This window comes from Moschus berezovskii, chromosome 16 (assembly GCF_049115385.1).
Source record: "Moschus berezovskii isolate FMDL1 chromosome 16, NW_MosBer_1.0, whole genome shotgun sequence".
In the NCBI taxonomy this organism is placed as follows: Eukaryota; Metazoa; Chordata; class Mammalia; order Artiodactyla; family Moschidae; genus Moschus; species Moschus berezovskii.
The window spans coordinates 63,241,508-63,257,277 of NC_142475.1; the positions used below are offsets into that span (position 1 = coordinate 63,241,508).

Consider the following 15,770-nt stretch of genomic DNA (forward strand, 5'->3'; position numbering starts at 1 on the left):
GTCCTCCAGGTCCATTCATGCTGCTGCAAATGGCAAAATTTCATTGTTTTTATGGCTGAGTAGTATTCTATGGAGTATGTGTATATGTGTGTGTGTGCATGCGTGTGCACTCACATCTTTATCCATTCATCTCTTATGGACACTTAGGTTGCTTCCATATCTTGGCAATTGTAAATACTGATGCTATGAACATTGGGATGCATTCATCTTTTTGAATTAGCATTCATTATTTTTTTTCTTTGAATATATACACAGGAGTGAAATTGCTGGGTCATATAGTAGTTCTGTTTTTAACGGGAGAAAATGTTTGCAAGAGGTTAATACCCAAAGTACATAAATAACTTGTACAACTCAGCATCAAAAAAACAAATAACCTGATTTTAAAATGGGCAGAAAACCTGGATGGACATTTTTCCAAAGAGGGAATGCAGATGGTCAACAGGTTCATGAAAAGATGTGTGATATCAATAACACTGTGGAAAACAGCATGGAGGTTTCTCAAAAAAAAAAAAAAAACACTTTATCTTTTATAGTAAGAGGTTATTTTTAATTAGTATTGCCTGAAAAATTGAAAGACATATATTAAAAGGGAAAAAAAATGAAACTAACTTCCTTGGTTTCATGAAGTTTTTGCTTTAACGTAACTTATATATTTGAGGAAATAGTATCACTGCCCAAGGAGTAAGAAAGAAACATGATCGAAATTCCAGCAATTTCTTCAGTTTCGCTTCAGTTTATTTTTCTTTTGTTACATTCAGGTGAGATTATGTAACGTTTTATTTGAAAAAGCGTTATCATCTGTAATTAGTTACTAACCTTTTATCCACCTAAGTAGCTTTACGTACTTCCAACCCATCTATCTATGCACAGGGATGTCTGGAATGATATCCTCCAGAGCTAATATTGGTTATCTCTTGTTGGTGGCATTTTGAAGTGATTTGCTGATTTCTTGCTCATACTTTAAAAAAAATTCTTTAAAACAGTTTTATCATGAGCATTTATCATTTAATAAAAAATAAAGCTGTGATGTTTTAAAATACGTATGGTAGAAATTCCCTGGCAGCCCAGTGGTTAGGGCTCTGCACTCCCAATGCAGGGGACACAGGTTCAATCCCTGGTGCGGGAACTGAGATCCTACATACCACACAGTGTGGTCAAAAAATAATATAATAAAGTACATATGTTTCCTTATATCTCATGTAGTAATAAGTCATTATTTGATGGTGTTCTGAAGTCAGAATTATTACTCAATAGTAACTAATGTATTGAGGGCCTGCTATGAGCCATGTTCATTGAGGCGGCATACTACATGCAGAAACAGAAAAGCCATGTCCCTAAATGGTGGTAGTAGATGCCTGTATTAGGAGATCAGAATTATGGCTGTCCTTAATAGTATTTTTATTGTTCCTATTCTTTTCTAAATTATCACTAGTGCAGAGATAGAAACGACTGAAAGCATGGGCTCTGAATTCAAATTCTGCTTCTCTCATTCATCTGGATAAGACATAGCTTTACTAAGACTCAGTTTCCCCAGTGCCTACTTCCCATTGGAATATCATTTACTGTGCAGGTCAACATAATTGGTCTGAAAAACACCTTCAAGCAGTACATTTTAAGAGCTTATTAAATGTGGGTATTTATCACTGATGGAGATATAATATTTGAAATATGAAAAGGAAGCTGGGTAGAAGTTATAATCATACAAAAAAAGTATGATTCCATTTATGCTTACACTTATTTTCATTAGCAAGGGAGGGATATGAACAAATAAAACACAGGAAAAGTGAGAGCAAATAATATAAGCAATTGCTAAAATTATGTAACACTAACTCAAAAGGACATGAGTTTGAGCAAACTCTGGGAGACAGTGAAGGACAGGGAAGCCTGGTGTGCTGCAGTTCGTGGAGTTGAAGAGGTGGACATGATTTACTGACTACACAACAACAAATTATATAAAACAAACCACAAATGAAGGCATTAGAAATAAAGAGAAAATGGAAGATGAAGCGTTGGTGGAGAGCAAGGCATTTCAGAAAAGGCATGGCAGGTTATGGAGAGGCTGAAGGGCAGGATTTGAGGATCTGAAATTCTGGTCAGTTCCTCATTTACCAAGTACCTTCTCCATACTAGACACTGAAGACTCAGTGTTGAATAAGGCAGAATGTCTTCAGAAAACTCACAGTCTAGAAGGAAAGGATATCAGTCAAATTCTTTCACAATATCTGGTGACTTCAGAGGCGTTTAATCAACAGTGATTTATTGAGCAACTATGTGCAGACATTAGAGAAGATACCAAAATCTGCTGCCCTCACAGAGCTCATTATATACTTCAGGAGATGGACAATTAAACAGGCACTCTCAAGACAATGCAACAAATGCTAAAATAAGTAGAATATCTTTTTTTGAAAGAGATTACATGAGATGGAAGAGCAGAGGCATGGTTTAGGGGGTCGTGGAAGGTCACATATAAGCTTGAGACAATGTTAGGCAAGACAAGGGTTAAAAGAGAGAGTTCTAGTTGAAGGAACATCCTAAGCTCAAGGTGCTATGTCAGTGCAAAGGAAGATGACATAACTGGGAGACAACAGGCTGGCGGGTGGAGGCAGGTTAATCAAGGCCAGATTATGGAGTGTTTGAAACTGAAGACAACAGAGAATAGAGCTCATGCTTAACATTTGCAGAGAGCAATGACATAGTGTAGACTCTGTTTAAGGATGAGCTTGTGTTTCCCTTAGAGGAAGTGTGGTTGAGCATTGAGCTCAGGGTCTGGGGAGGAGGTAACCTTGACATCAGAGGTCCAGTTCGACTGGATTCACTCTCTCAGGGTGACTCCCTTAAATTCTGATGAATTCTAGGCTGGAAGTCCATTGTAACTCCTAAATTCTGCAGAACCACGTGATGCTTGTAGAAACAGTCTCACGTGTCACAGATAGGGTCGCAAAGAATGGTAGAGAATAGAGTTTTCAAAACAAATAAAAATATACCAGGACTCCACTGGGGTCTTTGTGGAAGGCATATTCAATGAGGAGGTGATTGCAAAAGCAGAATAGAGACAGAAACAGGATGGGAGAAGTCTGCAGTCCATCTGATTTTCCTGTGCCGGAGCAAGGTGAGTTGGGTCTAATCCCTTAATCTTTTTGACCCAAGTTTCCTATCTGTAAAAGATAGTAATCTCTATTTCAAAGGACTGCTGGAGGGATAAAATGAGATTATCTCTATGAAAAAATGAAGAGCTGTCCAACTGTAAGTTAATTTTACTATTATTTTCATTTTTTTAATTTTTAGAAATAGATGATGTATTTCTTTTTGGCTGTGCTGGATCTCCGTTGCTGCACGGGCTTTTCTCTAGGTGCGGTGCGTGGGCTTCTCATTGTGGTGGCTTCCCTTGTTGCAGAGCATCGGCTCTCGGGCTTGCAGCCTTCAGTAGTTGTGGCTCCTGGGCTCTAGAGCACAGACTCAGTTGTGCTGCACGGGCTTAGTTGCTCTATGGAACATGGCATTTTCCCTGATCAGGTATCGAACTGTGTCTCCTGCACTTTGGCAAGTAGATTCTTTATCACTGAGCCAACAGGAAGCCCCACAATTATTTTCAGACAGGGAAGAAAGCATAATTCTTACTGCTAGGACTATGGAGTTTAAGCTTGGGTTCAAATCCCAGTCTTGCAATTACCAACTGTATGATCTTAGGCAAGTTTCTTAACTTCTCTGGTCTCCAGTTGTTTGCCTATAAAATGGAGAAAATAATAGTAGCCACTTCTGAAGCATTTTAAGAGGCTTAAATAACTTATTCATGTAAAATGTTAAAACAATGCAGGTCTAAGTATTCTCAGTAATTATCAACTAATAGTAGCCGTTGTTGTTATTGTCATAATAGTAGCACCTAATAGCATTAGTGGCAGTAGTATTTTTGGATTCTATGACCTTGATTTTTATAAGATACAGATGGGAGGAGAAAAATAACATATTAATGCAAATGAGATTTTATTAGCACCTCAACGAAAGCTCATGTATTTTGTGTTTTTCAAATCTAATAGCAAGGCTGCCGTATTATCCCCAAATTAAATTTGAGGAAATAGGCTTGAAGAAGTTACATGAATTTCTTATGATCACACACCCAGAAAAGGCTATGCAAGGAGTTGTCCTGAAGTTTCCCAATGCTAAATTCTTTCTGATACGCTCAGCTGTCTCTCTGCGCTGGGTATGGCATGCTTTCAAAATAATAATTTTGAGGCATCTCCCAGCAGGAATTTCCTTTAGGATGAGTAAAAGTTAATCTGGATGGTATGAGCAAGTCTTGCTGTTCTTTTTAAAAAGTCTTTGTCTAATCTGCTATTGTCTTCCAGCTCTCTCCTCCAAGAAGAAATCTTCAATTAACCATTAGCTTATGTTGCAAACATTTGTTCTTAAATGCACTTATTCATTCTTGTAGGTGATTAAGGATGATGGGTATATAAATATACAAGTACATAAATGACAAGCCAAACCATGTACACATGGTAATTTAATTTTGAGATGAGTACCATGTTTATGCACTTCTATCAGGCCGCCTACTTTTGATGAATGTGCAATTTCTTTCCCACCATTTTATCACTGCCAGTATTTAAGTAAATATTCTAAGTGCACTGCTAGAGAAAACTGTGTATGCCATTCAGATAATTTGCAGCTGGGAAAAATAAGCAATGGGATCCTCTTTAGATTCAAGTCTGGCAAATTGATGCTCCTTGCTTTATTAATGTTGCCTGTTTAGCAGGTGTCCTGTGATTTGGAATATGCCATTAGTCTATGGCCAAACCATGCTGAATGCTCTTGATCTCACCTAGAACAAGTCACTGGGTGATATAACATTGATCCTAGATGAGAGCATAAGATTTAAGATAAAAGTTTAATTATTTGACAGAAAACCATCAAGAATACTTCAGACATTATCACAGATTACAGAATTTTTGGGTTATTGAAGTAAACAGAGGGCTTCCTAGGTGGCTCAGACAGTAAAGAATCTGCCTATAACACAGGAGATCCAGGTTCGATCCCTGGGTCAGGAAGATCCCTTGGAGAAGGGAAGGGAAACCCACTCCAGTACCCTTGCCTGGAGAATTCCATGGACAGAGGAGCCTGTGGGCTATAGTCCATGGGGTCACAAAAAGTCAGACACGACTGAGCGACTAACACACACACACAAACAGATAGACACAAAGAATACAAAATCTAGCTAAGTGAGATTAACCACAGATGAAAGAAGAGGCAGGGCATTCGGGAAAGTAGAAATTGGATGAAAAACTACGATGATTCTGTACAGGAACCCATAGGGAGTTTGGTGTTGCCAAAGACAGAATGGCAGAGATGAGACAGAGGTGGCAGATGTCAAGTTGTAGAGGGTCTTGCATGCTTCACAAAGGGACATGAACTTTTCCCTGAGGCCATGGAAAGTTTTAGGCAAGGAGTGGCACAGCACATGTACATTTCAGGTCAATCACACCAGCGGAACTATGAAGAGGAATCGGCACAATGGTTTCATTTCAATAGCAGGTCTAGAACTCCCAGCATTCCTTGCTCTTCACTCACTGTTGACCACGGTCTGAAGTTTTCAGAGCACCTCTTTTCTCCCTCCATAGCTAGGAGGCTTGGTGAGTGATTCCAGGAAGTAAAGAACATCCTGGGTTGTCAGAATGAAAACTGAAAAATCATTCCCAACCATGAGCAAAGCCGAAATGTTTTTTGGTTTCACAGAGCCCAGTGCTGAAGGATTAATAAGATATAATATGAAACCAGAATGGAGACTCTGGGTGGCCATACACTCTGCTAGGCCTTCGCTGCATCCTCCAGGGTGTCGGCTGGAGCTGAGCTATTGTACAACTTTGGGTTTTGCAAACCTGAGCTCATAAGTTTCTCCCTCAAGCTGCCTCCTCCCCATACCTCATGCTGCAACTTCACCCCTCTATGAACCTCTGGGGTCTCAGGGTTTGAAGTAAAACTGAAAGTTCCAAAGAAACCACAAGAGACCTCTCCTCCCCAAACTTCTCCTGCCAAAGTTTACCCTCTTCTTTCACTGCATGTCTGTTTCACAGATGATGGGTTTGCCTTCAGTCTGGACTTTGTAATGAAAGGACTCTGTGCTTGCAGTCCAGTCACTTGGTTCTGATTCTGGCTCTACAACTTTCTGACCACCTGAACTGCAATCCATTTTACATGTTGAGTCCCAATTTTCCCTCTGCAAAGTAGGAAATTAACTAGACAATGCCTGAGGGAGCTTTGAGCTCTCTAATGTTCTGTGATTGTAAGAACATCCTGTTATCCATTATTGTCCTGGATGCTGAGGAAAAATAAAATGAAACAATCCCGAAGCCCACATCACCATCATAATAGAGTCATGACATTGATAATAGATATTCAAATGAACTTGTAGGCAAATGCTTATGAAGATTCTTCAGCTCCATTATCAAGTTAAGAAAAGGCTACAAAGAGGCACAGTGTGATCTTATTTTTGTAAAATAAGTAAATACGTAGAAAAAAATACCCAAAGTGTAATTTCAGTCATTTCTGGTCATGAAACTTTCTGTGTTTTTATGGTTCTTTATTTTTATTTTTTAAAAATTTTTACAAAGAAGGTACATTAGTATTAGTTTTGCAATAATAAAATAAACCTTATAATAATATAATAAAGTATATTCTCTGGAGAATCATGAATCTGTTGATCATTCTTATGAGGAATTAATGATGACTTTGCAGGGGACATGACATGTATTCTAGAATGTAATGATCAAATGAGAGGACTTCATTTCTCAGCAATCCCTCCATTCTTCCAGGGTCCTTTTCTGTTCTTCTAAATATATGATACAGTTTCTCATGAATAAGCCTGACTCCCCCACTGAAGCATGCACTACTTGAAGGCATAAGGCAATTTTCCTGGTTCTCTGATAACCTTTTTAAACACACCAAGCATTTGTCCCCCAGAATATACAGAGTAAATGAACTTGCGTTTATAATGGGGGCTTTGTTGAAAGCAGAGATATTGATTTATATTCTGTTGATGTTGATGTACGGAGAAGGCAATGGCAAGCCACTCCAGTACTCTTGCCTAGAAAATCCCATGGATGGAGGAGCCTGGTAGGCTGCAGTCCGTGGGGTCGCTAAGGGTCGGACACGACTGAGCGACTTCACTTTCACTTTTCACTTTCCACTTTCACACATTGGAGAAGTAAATGGCAACCCACTCCAGTGTTCTTGCCTGGAGAATCCCAGGGATGGGGGAGCCTGGTGGGCTTCCGTCTATGGGGTCACACAGAGTCGGACATGACTGAAGTGACTTAGCAGCAGCAGCAGCAGATGTTGATGTATACTCTGATTATACATCTGTTGATGCTGGTGCAGAATATTCCATCTCTGGGAGTTGGTTGGTGCACCAGTTTCCTGAATCGAAGGTCATGGGTTTACTTCCTGAGTCACTCAGTTTCATTGTTTTCTTCTGTGGCTTGGATAAAAATTTCAACAAGGTGTGGCAGTCATTTCACTGTGTTGAGGCAAAAAAGATAAACCTGCAAAGTACAAGGGACCTAAGATATGAATGGATGGTTCTATCCTATGACTTATCATTGAGTTATCAAGGGCAGAGGTGGAAGGAATGGCGGGAAGAAAACTAATGGTCCCCACTAGTTCTCTTGTGTGTGTGTTACTTACTCAGTCATGTCTGACTCTTTGTGACCCCATGGACTGTAGCTCGCCAGGCTCCCCTGTCCACTGAATTCTCCAGGTAAGTATACGAGTGTGGGTAACCTTTCCCTTCCCCAGGGGATTTTTCCAACCCAGGGATCAAACTCAGGTCTCCAGAATTGCAGGTGGATTCTTTACCATCTGAGCCACCAGGGAAGCCTTTAGTTCTCTTCCCTCATCTCAGCTACTCAGCTTTCACCACGTGGCTCTCCTTCCTGCTGCTGCTGCTAAGTCGCTTCAGTCGTGTCCAACTCTGTGCGACCCCATAGATGTCAGCCCACTAGGCTCCACCGTCCCTGGGATTCTCCAGGCAAGAACACTGGAGTGGGTTGCCATTTCCTTCTCCAATGGATGAAAGTGAAAAGTGAACGTGAAGTCACTCAGTTGTGTCCGACTCTTTGCAACCCCATGGACTGCAGCCCACCAGGCTCCTCCATCCATGGGATTTTCCAGGCAAGAATACTGGAGTGGGGTGGGCTCTCCTTCCTACTCTTACACAAATACCCACTGCTTACTCATCATGCTTGTTTGCACACATCTTATCTAATTGTTGAGTAATACGAATAGATAACCTTTGAAATATCATATTTGTGTGGCAGTTAACAAATGACTTCTTTTTATTTTTTGTATTTTATTATTTATATCTATTTTTTTAAATTTATTTTATTGGAGGCAAATTACCTTACATTAATATATTGGTTGGTTTTGCCATACATTGACACAAATCTGCCCCGGGTGTACATGTGTTCCCTTTCTTGAACCCCCCTCGCACCTCCCTCTTCCCCGTATCCTCCCTCCAGGTCATCCCCGTGCACCAGCCCCAAGCATCCTGTATCATGCATCGAACCTGGACTGGTCACATATGATAATATATATGCTACAATGCCATTCTCCCCAATCATCCCACCTTCACCCTCTCCCCAGAGTCCCAAAGAGTCCTATATACCTATGTCTCTTTTGCAGTCTCATATACAGGGTTAAGGTTACCATCTTTCTAAATTCCATATATATGCGTTAGTATACTATATTGATGTTTTTCTTTCTGGCTTACTTCACTCTGTATAATAGGCTCCAGTTTCATCCACCTCATTAGAACTGATTCAAATGCATTCTTTTTGATGGCTGAAAAATACTCCATTGTGTATATGTACCAAAGCTTTCTTATCCATTCATCTGCAGATGGACATCTAGGTTGCTTCCATGTCCTGGCTATTATAAACAGTGCTGCAATGAACATTGGAGTACATGTGTCTCTCAATTCTGGTTTCCTCGGTGTGTATGCCCAGGAGTGCAATTTCTGGATCATATGGCAGTTCTATTTCCAGTTTTTTGAGGAATCTCCATAGTGGCTGTACTAGTTTGCATTCCCACCAACAGTGTAAGAGGGTTCCCTTTTCTCCACACCCTCTCCAGCATTTATTGCATGTAGACTTTTGGATAGCAGCCATATGACTTCTTTTTAAATTTTATTTATTTTTGGCTGTACTGGGTCTTCATTGCTGCTTGCAGGCTATCTCTACCCTTTGGTAAGTGGGAGTTACTCTCTAGTTGCGGTACATGGGCTTCTCACGGCGGTGGCATCTCTTATTGCAGAGAACAGATTCTAGAACACACAGGTTTCTGCAGTTGCAGCATGTAGGCTCTAGAGCCTAAGCTCAGTAGTTGTGGCACACAGATTTAGTTACCCTGAAGAATGTGGAATCTTCCCAGCCCAGAGATGGAGCCCGTGTCCCCTGCATTAGCAGGTGGATTCTTAACAACTAAACCCCCAGGGAAGTCCAACAAATCACTTTTGTATTTAATATTTCATTAAATCTTCACAATAGTACTGTGAACTAGGCATTCCTTTCCATTTATAGGTAATAAATCTGAGCTCAGAGAGGTGAAGCAACTTGCCAAGAGTTATATACTTAGTCATTGGTACACTTATATTCAAATAGAGGTCTGTTTGATCCTAATGAGTGAAAAGAAGACTTGATATTGATTGATTCCTACTAGATCAAGGTACTTTGAGAAGGCAATAGCAACCCACTCCAGTACTCTTGCCTGGAAAATCCTATGGATGGAGAAACCTGGTGGGCTGCAGTCCGTGGGATGCGAAGAGTCGGACACAACTGAGCAACTTCACTTTCACTTTTCACTTTCATGCATTGGAGAAGGAAGTGGCAACCCACTCCAGTGTTCTTGCCTGGAGAATCCCAGGGACAGAGGAGCCTCATGGGCTACCGTCTATGGGGCTGCACAGAGTCGGACATGACTGAAGCGACTTAGCAGCAGCAGCAAGGTACTTTACTTAATAATCTTATTTAATCCCCTTAATCTATCATCCTCTCTCCTTCCATTATGTCCTTCCCCATTATGTAAGGTGTCTTTTACATAGTAAAAGTGAAAGTTGCTCAGTTGTGTCCAGCTCTTTGCGACCCTGTGGACTGTACAGTCCATGGAATTCTTCAGGCCAGAATATTGTAGTGGGTAGCCTTTCCTTTCTCCAGGGGATCTTCCCAACCCAGGGATCAAACCCAGGTCTTCCGCATTGCAGGTGGATTCTTTACCAGCTGAGCCTCAAGGGAAGCTCAAGAATACTGGAGTGGGTGGCCTATCCCTTCTCCAGCAGATATTCCCAACCCAGGAATCGAACCAGGGTCTCCCACATTGCAGGTGGATTCTTTACCAACTGCGCTATCAAGGAAGTCCCTTTTACATAGTAGGTGATCATAAAGCGTTGATAAGCATTGTTGCCTTTGTCATCATCATCCTCTATCTTTTGATATTGCAAACTCTATCTTTTGAGTTCTTGCTTCTGGGTTCAATCCCTGGGTTGGGAAGATCCCCTGGAGAAGGGAAAGGCTACCCACTCCAGTATTCTGGCCTGGAGAATTCCATGGACTGTGTAGTTCATGGAGTCACAAAGGGTCGGACACGACTGAGTGACTTTCACTTTCACTCTTCAGTCATTATGGGTCCTGCTCTTTTTATTTCTTCATTCATGCACTAAAGAAAGAGACTTGGGGCAGCAAGGATGAATAGTTAAAATCAGTAGTAATAATTATCTGTGTTTTTGAAAATTTTCTACCTATTTGTTTCTACTGTCTGTGACCATTCCCAAAGAGATGCTTGGTTCATTGAATCCCTACCTAACTCCCTCCACCAGCAATGCAGTATTCAACTTGCAAATTGTGTGTTTCCAAGTGGCCTCACCATTCCCTTCTGCAAAAGTCAATATGGTTTAACTCATCATTATTCCCTAAATGGTTCACTTATATCCTGGGATATAATTCCTTTTCTTCCTTTTCAGAAAGTGTTCAAAGCTTGTTCAATTATCTGTCAACAAGTATTTGTTTAGTGGCTAGTGTAGCCCAATTCCTGATTCAGGAATTGAAAATCCACCAAGAGATGAGACCTTGACCTTCTGATGGTATAACAGTGGACAAAGATAGAAACGAAGCTAATTTTAATCTGTACCTAGGATATAAATATCTGAGATTTACCTAGGAGATCAATCTCCATTTTACAAACATTAAAACTGAATCCCAATTTTTTAAGAAGCTTTCATTTTTATACCAATTATTTTTATCCCAACAGGTTGAAAGTTTTTAAAAGATCATGTACCCATTTTTTTCAAATGCTATTTTAAGTGATTTTAATGTTTCACAGTTTTCTTAAGATGCCAGTTAGAGCTTCTAATTAGCATGAGGTTATGTTGCTCCACTAAATTGATTTCATTCTAGCAAAATTAGAAAAACTTGACATTTTGCTGAGCCTGTGCATTACTAATAAGGCTAAATATATTTTTTCTATTATAATCACCACAACGTGTGTGTGTGTATTCCTGTGGGTTCCGGGAGAACTCTTTAAGAAAATCTGTTAATAGGAGAATAATAGTGCTAATGTCAAGACCAAGGACCTAAGTCTTGCAGTCTACCCATTTATCATTCATTCACTAACCATTCCTTGAGCCCCAGCTGGGCTCCGGCTAATCTGCTATATACTGTAATACAAAGAGATGCAGAAACTCTCAGAGATGGAGGCTGAGAAGCGTAGGCTTGTGAGCAGCAAACCATTCAGAGAAGTTAGACTAATGTGGAGGAATACTGAACAGAGAGATGGAAGAGGCAGGAAGAGATCTGGTTTTTCAGAATTTATATTTCCGCTTCTTTTCAGACATTTTCTCTTTTGTCATGGTTTTCCTTTTAATTGTTCAAACTCAGCTTTCCCCCATCATTAGATATTTGAATTTGTACTATCTTACACTGTTAAAAGGAAATACATAAGGCCTTCATTTATCCCATAAACACTTATTGAGCATCTACTAAGTGTAAGACACAATTCTCCCACGTGGAATTAACAAGAGGATTCAGGTAGAAATTCTGCGGCAAGAAGTTCTCTGTCTCATAGAATATAGCTAGATCATTAGGTAGGTATATTCATGCCCTAAGACGAATTGCTCAAGTGCTAAAAGAGATACGCAGTTACACTTCTAGAACAAATGATTCTATAATTCAGGGTTAGTGAATTATGAAACACAGGAAGATTAAGTTAGAATAGTTAGGGCAAATCAGGCAACTTGAACTCGAAGTTAGAGAGCTTGGACTACTTTCAGTGATCAATGAGTTACCATCCACTGAGGCATCATAGAATAATGGTTAAAAGAGTATAGATCCAACAATAAAAGGTGCAAATAAATCATGATATGTGCAAATAAAGGAACTTATTTAAGCCATTAAAATAAGTGATAGAAGAATAAATAACAGCTTGAAAAGAATTTATAATTCTATCTGCACAGAAAAGTCAAATTATAAAGCAATATATCCAATGTGATCCCAATTTTGTATCAGAAACAAAATACAGAAAAAAGCTGGAAAGAGAAACACAGAGATATCTTCCTGGTTATTTCAGAGCATAGGGATTATGAGGGATTTCATTTTCTTCTTTGTGCTTTGCTTTCTTTTTTCCATTTTTCAACTGAGCACTTAATACATCCCTAATTGCTCAGTATTTGGTTTGTTTCCAATTTCCATTCCTGGAAGTAATGGTTTGCTGAACATCCTTATACATAAATATTTGTGTGTGTACCTGTCAATTCATGTTAAGTGGAATTTGGGATCATGAGAGATGCCTACAGGACACATGTTAGCTTAGTATTAAAATTTTTAGCTCTGAGAATAAAAGGAAACGTGGACTCTGGGGACAGACTCCCTGTGTCTGAACATGAACTCCACCACTACCTAGACTGTAACCTCCAGCACGTTACATTCGTTTTCTCTGCCTCATTTCACTCTTTTTAAAATGAGGATATTAATTGTACCCTGTTCAAGGGGTTGTTGGAAAGATTAGATGCATTAATTCCTGTCAGGGCTTAAACAGCAGGGCCCAGCACATAGTGAGTGCTTAATAGATGTTAGAAATCATGGATTTCTATTGTTGACAACACAATAAAAAGTTTTCTTATTTTGTTTTTCCCTGGTGCTATTTTTTTTTATTATTATTTAATCTTTTCTATTAGGACAGTATCCCATAGCCTTCAATTAAAGCCTCCTCTCATAATTTCTTCCAATAACCACTTTAGAAAATTATTTTTAAGGACAATCCCCAGGTCACAGCATATGAATCATTTATTTTTCTGCTCTTGATATGAAACTTATTTTTTAAATATTCTTTCAACTCTCCAACCACTAGCCACAATATACTTTGGCATAGAAGTTAGTTAGGATGTAGTTCTACGGTGTCAAAATCAATTTTGAAAGAACACTGGAATTCCTAAAGGATTTCAAGCTTCACTTTTCAAGGGAATATTACAGCTCAAACAAGCATGAGTTCTCAACGTTTCCCTCTGGGCCCTTCCTGAGATATCAGATGAAAGCAGGAGAAGAGGTCTTTTTTATAAAGTAGAAGATGCTCCTGCCAGAAGCAATTGCTTAGCACGGAAGAAAGCATCCTTTAAAAGTTGGGGGTTTTGTAGAACATCATCCTATCATATAAAATGTTCTGTTAAACAAAGCCTTCCTTGCAATATGAGGCTCCTTTAGAATCCGAGTATTCTATACACTGGCAAAAGAAATAAGCCCTTTTCAGAATCCTTTGTGCTTCCCTCTTTACATACCCGTAACTGACAGAAAAATACATCTGACTCACAGGAAAGAAGTGAGAGCTGCACATCACATACCTGATGTTTCCACTCACCCTGCTACTAATTAACCGGGTGACCTTGCACTAACAGTTACAATACAACTTCTCTGAATTTCAATTTTCTATCTGCAGAAACGAGGAATAGCATCAGCCAACTTCCAAGTTCCTTTTGGTCCAACATCCTAACATGCCTTTCTTTCTTTTGTTGTTTCCTTCTAGACTTGGCTCAGAGTTAGGAATGCATCAAATGTTATAGCAGAATTCCCCTTAGCACTTGGAGAGGGAGGGTGAAAATTCCCATGCGAATATTTTCTTCCTTAACACACAACCTATATTTATAGGAACCTATGAGGTGTCAAATACCGTTATGAGGTGGAGACAAGTTTTGCACAAAATAGAAACAGCAGAAGTCTTTTGAAGTTTACCATAGCTAAGACAGTTAAGCAAGGGATGACAATTAAATTTGATAGGTGCTCTAACTTCGAGGATAACGAGCTTTGAGATGCTGTGATTTTAAAGTTGGACCAACAGAAGAGATGTTTCTAATTGTACTGATGTACAGTATAGTACATTCCTTCAGTCAGTCCTCCCTGACTCTTCTCAAAATCTTTTAGTCCAGGCTAAGGAGATGTTCCTCCGCAGGGTTTCCCTGTCACCCTGCGCTTACTGCTATCTGATACATTGATTGGAAAGACCTCTGCATCTGTGTTTACTGCAAGGACCTCAAGAAATAGGACTATTTTAATTTCATTTCATGTCTCTACCTATGTTAGCAGACAGCACAGTCCTCAATGCCTAGTTGGGGCCTAGAAAAGATTTGTTGATAAGAAATAAGAAGTCATCCACTTAGCGTTTGAGAAAAGCTGTGACAGGTGGTTGGACTCAGGATCTATATAATTAGAGTTTGATCAGCCCAGAGTCAAGGTTCATCTCTGGCCAATGTAGTACTCTCTTACACAGAAAATGTCCAAATAAAGGTAATTCTTTGATTATCTTCATTCCCACGTAGAATTTTCTTTTCCTGCCCATGTATCTGTAATTCCTACCTTTAAAAGCCATCTGGGAGCACGGAAGCTTCAAGAGATGATGTTAGCAAAGCTCTACAATTTCTCTGCAAGAAGATGAATACACATACACACTGGACATTTCTCTGTTTTTTTCTGTTTAATATTGAGGTCTTATCAGCAAGTGGTCCCTAACTCTCATTTCAGGGTACATGTTTCTGATAAACTCAATAGAAGTCCAAAATGAACAAAAGTACTTTAATACAACTCTAAGGCATTGACACTACCATGCTGATCATCTGAAAGCTGATGAGTAGCTTTCTGATCAAGTTCTGGAGTATCCCTGCCAGGAAAGCTCTTCTGTTAACTTGAATCAGAAGAGAAGCTTCATGAGTTTACTGTAGGCTCGTTGTCGGGGGATGTGCAGGTGAGTTATCAGCAAACACCTTTGCCCCCTCCATTACCAGGCCTGATCCACCTTTCCTCTTTGATTCCTTCTGCCCCTCCTTGCACTTGCTAAGCTGGGTCTCTTTGTTCTCTCTGAAAGCCCAGCTCTCTTCTGCCTCTTTGCCTTTGCTCAGAATGAACTCTGACACCAACACGCTTCCACTTCCTGAACCATCTTCACTTTTTCAAATCATTCTCATTTTCAAGGTCCAAATCACACAGCCAATGCTCCAAAATGTCTTTTCTGATTGCTCCAGCTTAATATAGACTTCCCCTCCTCTGAGCTTTGTATGGGACCGTCTATTTATACACAGTCTCCTTATAACTTCCTGCCTGGTGTTCTGGGAACTCGTGGCCTGGCCTTGTCTTCCCTGCTAGCTGTAGGTTTGCTGAAGGATGCTTCATGGCTGTATTCCCATCAGTCACTACACAGAGGATGCTCAGCACGTTTGACAATGGACACGGAGTGGTACTCCCATTCTAGGA

General features: G+C 39.9%; 1 long non-coding RNA gene across 1 annotated transcript in view; it reads left to right on the top strand.

The window, feature by feature from the left end:
• The first annotated feature begins 2,529 nt into the window (after positions 1-2,529).
• Positions 2,530-15,770, top strand: part of LOC129560441 (uncharacterized) — a 37,353-nt gene continuing 24,112 nt past the window's right edge. The window contains exon 1 of the long non-coding RNA XR_008686765.2: positions 2,530-3,109. This is a non-coding gene — a long non-coding RNA (uncharacterized LOC129560441). The remainder of the gene's footprint in view (positions 3,110-15,770) is intronic.